Below are 8708 nucleotides of genomic sequence, written 5' to 3'. Positions count from 1 at the left end.
TTAAGCAACCCTCAAGCTCCTCAACAGAAGAGACTGGCTCTTGTTCATTTTTATACCTCCCAGTGCCTAGCACGCGGGCTGACATATAGTAAATAATACTATATCCATTAAGTAATAAATGAATAATCAAACAATTAAATATTTAATCTCAAACTGCAGACCATATCTATCATCTTTCTCATTTTAAATTCATTTTCAATTACAGTTTACATTCAATATTATTTTGTATTAGTTTCAGGTGTTTGGCATAATGGTTAGATAATCATATACTTTACGTAGTATTCTCCCCACCATTTCCAGTACCCACCTGGCATCATACATAGTTATTACAATATTATTAACTATATTCCCTAGGCTGTATATCTATCATCTTTCAATGAAAATTTCAAGTACAAATGCTTGATAAAATCTGCTTGATCAAACCATACTTCCTTTAAGCCCAAATAATAAAAGCAAACGGTACAGATTATAATTTACTTATCTCTCACTTCAGCCATTTAAGAAACCAACATTTATTTATTTAGCACCTACTATGGGCCAGAAACTTTTCAAACATAATCTCATTTGATCTGTTAATGCATCTATGAAGTAAGTATGAGTTTATTTAATTTTTAGATAAAGAAATTGAATCTCTGAGAACTTAAAAATATTCAAGTCACACAGTTAGGTGTGATATATATTAAGTGATATATTCAAGATTTGAACCTCAGTCTGTTTAATCTAAATACTAATCTGTCCTTTTTTCAATATTTTTAATTGTAAAAGCAACATGATACATGTTTATTTTGAAAAATTTGAAGTTACAAATACACGGACTAAAATATTAAAACCCCCTATAGCTATGTTTTCTCCCCATCCCCTGATTAATGTCCTCCAAGCTATAAATCACCTGTAAAAGCATCTTTTCAGATACTGTTCTGTGCATCTACATACTTATATAACATGTAAATATAACATTTATAATGTAAATATATAATTTAATATAGTGTAACATTTAAAAAAATAAATATGACTTTTTAATTTAATAATATATCTTGAAGATCTTGCCATGTCATTACAAATAGATCTATCTTTATTGTAATGAAGACAAAAATTTGTAATAGTGTAAATTTATATGCTGTAATTTATAAAATAATTCCACTGCTGTTAGGCATTGAAGTAGCTTCAGATTTTCTCCTATTAGAAACAGTACTAGAATAAAAACCTTTGTGTACATATGCAAATATTTCTATAGGGTGGATTCTCAGAAGTATAGTTTTTGGGCTAGAAAGCTCTGAATATTTTAAATTTTGATAGATATCACTCCATCGTCCACCAAACCACTGTACAGATTTATATTTCCCCCAAATCCATACTTGTATGTCTATATCAACCCCGAATAGTGTCCATTTTTATTGACAATCTGATGAATAAAATTATTTTATCATTATTATAATTTTCACTTCCATGATTATTAAAGGTATGATGTCTTTTTAATATATTTTGCCCATTATGTATGTATTCTGTGAATTACTTCATGATGTCCTGAATCCATTTAAAAAATGTGGATTGTCATTTTTCTTACTGAATCATTGGAACTCTTTGCAAATACCAGTTAGCCTTTGTTGTATATGTTGCAAATACCTTCTCCAGTCTTTCATTTGCCTTTTATCTTTCTTTACCTATAGAATTTATCATGTAGATTAGCTGATCAATCTGTGTCATTTTCGAAAATCTTTTCACATCCAAGATATTAAAAAAATATTTTCACATCCATGATTCCCAATATGTTAAAGTTTTTCCATGTACATAATTTTAATCCAACTAGAATTGATTTTTGTACATGTTGTGAGAAAAGATTGTATCCCAAGTGGAGATATTTTTCAAAAATTAAATCTAAAATAATGAATTATTTCCAACTGATTTGAAATCTATATTTGTTATACACTAATCCTCATATGTACATGGGCTGTTTTTACACTTTGTATTCTTTAGTATGCTACATTTTGTATTCTGCTATTTGGATTCTATCTTTGTGCCAATTCCACACTTTTTGTCAGTCTATCTGGACAAGAAATGCCATGATCTATGATGCGGAATTAGGCTTCATGTTAGTCTTATTTTTATAAATCACAATGTCCCCTTATAGAGAAACTTTAGAATCAGTTATCAGGGTAAAAAAGAAAAGCCATTTTGATTGGGACTGCTATAAATGTGTGGGTTATTACATAGAGAATTAACATTTTACCATACTGAGGTTTTTCATAGAAGAACATGATATGTCTCTCCAATTTTTTATGTCTTATAGAGTATTTCAGTGAAATTTCTAAATATCATTGTATAAGTTTTGCACATTTCATTGCTTATTTATTCTTATGGGTTTTTTAAAAAAATGTCACTTTTATCCCCATTGTATTTTCTAATTGGTATAATGACATACACTGTGGGTCATCTACCACACAACCCTATTACCACTTCTCCTTTGTGAACTGAATCCTATTATTTAGGGGGCAACAATGTGCCCATTTCCAGAAGATGAATCATGATTGGTCCAAGCCATTCATGACAATCCAGATGGTTTTGCTTTTTGTTACATGCTCACTGTCCCTGGCTCCCTTGCCACCAAGACTGTCCACATTACATAGTATTACACAATGTGTGATAGGGACATTCTGATAAATTTTACTCCATGATACGAGTAAAGCCCCTTTGCTCCTGCCTTCTTGCTCTCCTCCAACTTTCAGTGTTGATGAGCAGACCTGACACCTGGTTGGGACAGTTATAATGTGGCCACGAAACCACAAATATGAAGACAAAAGGGCAACAAATTGGGATAATAGGGCAGAAAGGTGAAAAGTGCCTAGGTCCAGGTCCTTAAAGACGTTATTAAGTCACCAAACATACTCATTAACTGCCTTCCTCCAGATTCCCTTCTCAGAACAAGGTTTAGACCTCGACCAATGCAGCATTCTCTAACTGACGCTGACTGCTTCCAAACCTATTTAGATACTACTGGCATATGGAAAAGTTACTGATTTTTGTATGTTTCCCTCGTCTTCAGTCCCTTATTGAACTCTGAGCTCTATTAATTTTTAAGAGGATTGTATGAGAGATTCTAATTTGCATTCACAAATAATGACAGATTGGTCTGAATTTTCCTAACATTAATTCTTACTATTTCTTAAATTACCTCAAAGGTTGAGACCTCAGTGAAATATTGAATTGTATCTGGATTTCAGGTATTTCTTTTTTAATTCTTGACCTTAAATGGAAGCTTCTAATATTTCAGTAGTAAGATTTTGCTAATATTTTCTGGTAACTATCCTGATAATGAAAAAAATATATATCCTTCTAGTTGTGAATTACTGAAAGTTAAATTTTATTTTATTTTAATCAGAAATGGATATTACAATATATCAACTGCTTATTTGGCAACTATCAAGATGATCATATGGTAATTCTACTGCGTTCAGTTAATGTAATGAGCTACATGACTAGATTTCCTGGTCTTGAGTGTCCTTGCTTTTCTGGGATAACCTTATTTACTCGTGGTGAATCATTGTTGGATTTTTATATGAAATAGCTTCTACAGGAGTTTTGCATATATATTTATAATAAATATTGATATTTGGTTTTCTTTGTTGGATTTTGAGATGACTAGACACAAAGAATGAGTATAGATATTTAAATAGCATAAGACTTTTATGACTAAAACTTCCTGTTCTCTTTAACTATTTCCATGAACACCTATTAATTACTTTATAAGTTTAAAGATAAATACATATATTTTATAAATAGGAATTATCAGTTTCTATAAGTGTATTAGAATTTACCTAGTACTTCTGGTGTGGAGGTTAGGAATTTAGTAATGTTTTCTCTTTTCATGTAGCATTTGATTTATTTTTCTTTTCTTCTTCCTTTAGAGTCAATTTTTATTATTATATAGATTTTTGGAAAATTATCCTTTTCACCTAAGAATTTCAGTTTTATAGATATAATATTCTCCTAACATTTTAGTTTCCTGTGTCTGTAATTATATCTCTTTCCTCGTGTTATATACAGGAATGGGCAAAAGTAAGTTTACAGTTGTGAGTACACAATACAGTTTATTCTTGTATTATTATTTATTAAGTATTGTATTATTTTCCATACAAATAACAGTAAGCCTACTTTTGCCCATGTCTGTATTTATGTTTTCTTTTTTTAAATCAAATGTATCTGAGTTTTCGATTGATAGTTAAATTAATAACATTTACTTGTTAATTTTCATAGAATTCTATTTTTAACACAATAGTTTTTACTTAAAAAGAAACTTTTAGCTCCTTCAGTTGAAAGTGTTTGTGTATTTTAAATAGTTTCTATTTTCCAACTAATACATTTGAGGATATTAATTTTTCTTTGACTATAACTGGGTTACATCACACAAATTTTGATTATGTCATATTGTCACCGTTGTTTATATTTAAATAGCTTGTAATTTCAGCTTGGTTTTTTTTTAATCAAAGGTTATTATGAAAGGTATTTTAAGTTTTTAAATACATAGTCGTGTGTTTCTGTCCTTTAGCAGTTAATTTATAGTTTTATTGCACTCTGATCTGTATTCTGCTTCAATATTTATTCAGTTCATAGCACTTTTATTTTTGCAGCTGAATGGCCAATTTTCATAAATGGTCCATGGATATTGAAAAGAATATTAGGTAGCGCTGGCCGGTTTGGCTCAGCGGTTAGAGCGTCAGCCTGCGGTCCGGAGAGACCCGGGTTCGGTTACCGCTAAGGGCATGTACTTCGGTTGCAGTTTGTCCCCAGCCCTGGTTGGTCGTGCGGGTAGCAGCCACTCGATGTGTCCCTTTCACGTCGATGTTTCTCTCTCTCTCTCTCCCTCTCTCTCCCTCCTACTCTATCTATACAAAAATTGGGAAAAAATAAATAAATAAATAAATAAAAAAGAAAAGAATATTAGGCATACAATTCTACACATACCTTAAGTTTAATGAATGTTATTAAAGTCTTCTATATCCTTTTGTATTTGAGGGCCACCTAATTTGTCTTTTTTTTTTTTTTTTGTGGTGAGGCATGTCAAAAATCTACAATTATCATTATGGTTTTATAAACATTTTGTAGATATAACAGGTTGTACTTCACATTTTTAAAAGCTATATTATTAAGTGTAAAAATAGTGAATTAGGAGAAAAAATGGCAGCGGAGTGAATGGAGCTACACAGACCATCTCCCAGGACCAAACTGGATTTACAACAAAAATAAAGACAAATCGTCAGGAAGGAGCAACCGAAAGGCAGCCTGGAGGACCACATAACCAGGGACACCGACTCAATCCTGGTAGGCTTGCGAGGACGCGAGAGGGGGTCAGGAGCCCACAGTCCGCAGCGGCCTGGGCTGGGACCGGGGACTCGGCTGGGACCAGGGGACTCGGCTGGAAGCTAATGCCACCTCGGCTGGGTCCTGCGACCTCAGCTGGGGCCAGCGGCATCGGATGGAAGCTGTGCCCTCGGCTGCGTCCTGCGGCCACCTCCGCTGGGTGATACACCCTCAGCTGGGTCCTGCGATCTCAGCTGGGTGCTACGCCCTCGCTGGTGCCACAGCCTCAGCCACCCTTAGCTGGGAGCAGCGCCCTCGGGTTAAAAGTCCCAGGCAGCTCCACGACGCAGAGTCTAGACAGAGGCTAAATTGGCAGCAGCCACTCACCTTGGGCTCCAGCAGAGGGAAGGCAGACTGGACTGGAACTGTGTGGGGACACTCGGGATTTGGAAGGTGCTCAGAGCTTTTGCTGAGTGCAGCCACGCAGGACTGTGGTCATCTTACTCCTTCCCAGGGCCCTGGGGAGAGACGGCGACCCCTCCCTCGAAGATTCAACCCCACCCGGTGGCCATTGAAATGCTAATTGAGACCCATTAACAACCAGCAGCTGCCCCACCCTCAGGAAATCCTCCTACACTGAGCACCTGAGGGAGTTTTTCAGTCAACTCAGAAACTAAGGTTCTTCAGGTGACCACTCCTAATAGCCTCCAGGCAAAAAAGCAAGAGGATAACTAACATTCCCTGGGCTAGCAACTCTAACCAGGAAAGTTAAGACTTGACAGTGGTGTTTAAAGCGGGTCCTCCCTGCCTCATCCAAACCCAGGAGAGGGAGCCACAAACAGCAGAACACCAATACCCACAGGGAAAATTTGGTAGACTCCAAAGCCCACTGTGATAGCCAAAATGGTGAAAAACAGAAACAAAAGCCAAATGAAAGAACAAGAGACCTCTACTGAAGATGAGATAAATGAGGTGCAATTAAGCAATGAGGTGCAGTTAAAATTCAGAGCCATGATCTTGAGGAAGCTCAACAGCATGTGTAAGGACATGAGCACCATGAGTAAAGACATAGAAATGTTGAAAATCAACCAGTTGGAAATTAAAAACCACCAAGAAGAAATGAAGAATGACATATCAGAAATGAAAAACACATTGGAAGGTCTAAAAAGCAGAGTAGAGGAAGCTGAGGACCCAATCAGTGAATTAGAAGATAGAGTAGAAAAAAATCAACCAATCAGAAAACCAAAAGGAAAAAACAATTAAAAAACAGGAAGACAGCTTAAGAGAACTGTGGGACAACTGGAAACGTAATAATATTCACATCATAGGAGTCCCCGAAGAAGAAGAAAATGAGCAAGGGTTAGAGAATATATTCAAAGAAATAGTGACAGAAAACGTCCCTAATTTGGTGAAGGAAGAAGGCATTCAAGTTCAAGAAGCACAGAGAGCCCCAAGTAAGAAGAACCCAAACAGGCCCACACCAAGACACATAGTAATCAAACTGCCAAAAATTAAAGACAAAGAGAGAATCCTAAAAGCAGCAAGAGATAAGCAATAGGTTACCTACAAAGGAAACACCATAAAGCTCTCAGCTGACTTCTCACAAGAAACACTACAGGCCAGAAGGGAATGGCATGAAGTAATCAAGGTCATGAAAAACAAGGATCTGAATCCAAGACTACTCTACCCAGCAAGGCTATCATTCAAAATAGAAGGTCAAATAAAGAGCTTCCCAGACAAAAAAAAACGGCTAAGGGAATACATGAGCACCAAACCAGCACTGCAAGAAATGTTAAAAGGACTGCTGTAATAGTGCTACATATACACAATGGAGTACTGTGCAGCTGTAAGAAAGAAAGATCTCTTATCCTTTGAGACAACATGGAGGGACCTGGAAAGTATTATCCTAAGTGAAATAAGCCAAGCAGAAAAAGACAAATACCACATGATCTCACTTATATACAGAATATAGTGAACATAACAGTCTGAGGAATATGGTAGCCCCAGAAACATGGAAGTAGGGCACAGACTGACATCCGTCAGAAGAGGGGGTGGGAGGGTGGGAGCGGTGGGAAGAGATAAACCACAGAACTTATATGCATGTACACATAACCAATAGACATGGACAACAAAGCCGGGGATGGGGCGGGTGTGGGTGGGGAGGGGGTGCCAATGGGGTAAAAAAGGAGAAACATCTGTAACAAAAATAAATAAATAAATAAAAATTTAAAAATAAATAAATAAAAGGACTGCTGTAATTAGCAGGAGAAATGGGAAGAAAAATAGAACCACACTAAACAAAAATGGCAATAAATAAGTACATATCAATAATCACCTTAAATGTAAATGGAATGAATGCTCCCATAAAAAGACACAGAGGAGCTGATTGGATAAGAAAGTATGACTCATATACTCTGTTTACAAGAGACCCACCTCACAACAAAAGACTCAACATAGGTTGAAAGTGAAGAGATGGAAAAAAAATCTTCCAAGCAAACAGAAAGGAAAAAAAAGCTGGGGTAGCAATACTCATATCTGATAAAATAGATTTTAAAATGAAGGCCATAACTAGAGACAAAGAAGGCCACTACATAATATTGAAAGCATCTATACAACAGGAAGATATAACCTTGATAAACATAAATGCACCCGATATAGGAGCACCAAAATAGATTAAAAATCTTCGGGAGGACTTCAAAGGAGAAAGAGATAGCAATACAATCATAGCAGGGGACTTCAATACCCTGCTGACATCACTGGATAGAACCTCTAGACAAAAAATTATCAAGGAAACAGAGACTCTAAATGAAGCACTAGACCAAATGGATTTAATAGATATCAGCAGAGAATTACACCCCAAAACTACAGAATTCACATTCTTCTCAAGCGCACATGGGACATTCTCAAAGATAGACCACATGTTAGGGCACAAACTAAGTCTCTAAAAGTTCAAGAAGACTGAAATCATATCAAGCATCTTCTCAGATCACAATGGCATGAAACTAGAAATCAATTGCAAGAAGAACACACAAGGACATTTGAACATATGGAAGCTAAATAGCATGTTATTAAACAATGAATGGGTTACCGAGGAGATCAAGGAAGAAATTAAAAACTTCCTGGACCAATGAAAATGAAGACACAACAACACAAAATCTATGGGATGCAGCGAAAGCAGTTCTGAGAGGGAAGTTCATAGCACTACAGACCTACCTCAAGAAGCAAGAAAAATTTCTAATAGACTATCTAACCTCACAACTTAAAGAACTAGAAAGCAAACAGAAAGAAAACCCCAGAGCAAGTAGAAGGAAGGAAATAGTAAAGATCAGAGCGGAAATAAACAACATAGAGACCAAAAAAACAATTCAAAAGATCAATGAAACAAAGAGTTGATTTTTCGAAAAGATAAACAA

The sequence above is a fragment of the Molossus molossus genome, unplaced genomic scaffold, assembly GCF_014108415.1.
Source record: "Molossus molossus isolate mMolMol1 unplaced genomic scaffold, mMolMol1.p scaffold_m16_p_14, whole genome shotgun sequence".
NCBI lineage: Eukaryota > Metazoa > Chordata > Mammalia > Chiroptera > Molossidae > Molossus > Molossus molossus.
This window is presented reverse-complemented; position numbering follows the sequence as displayed.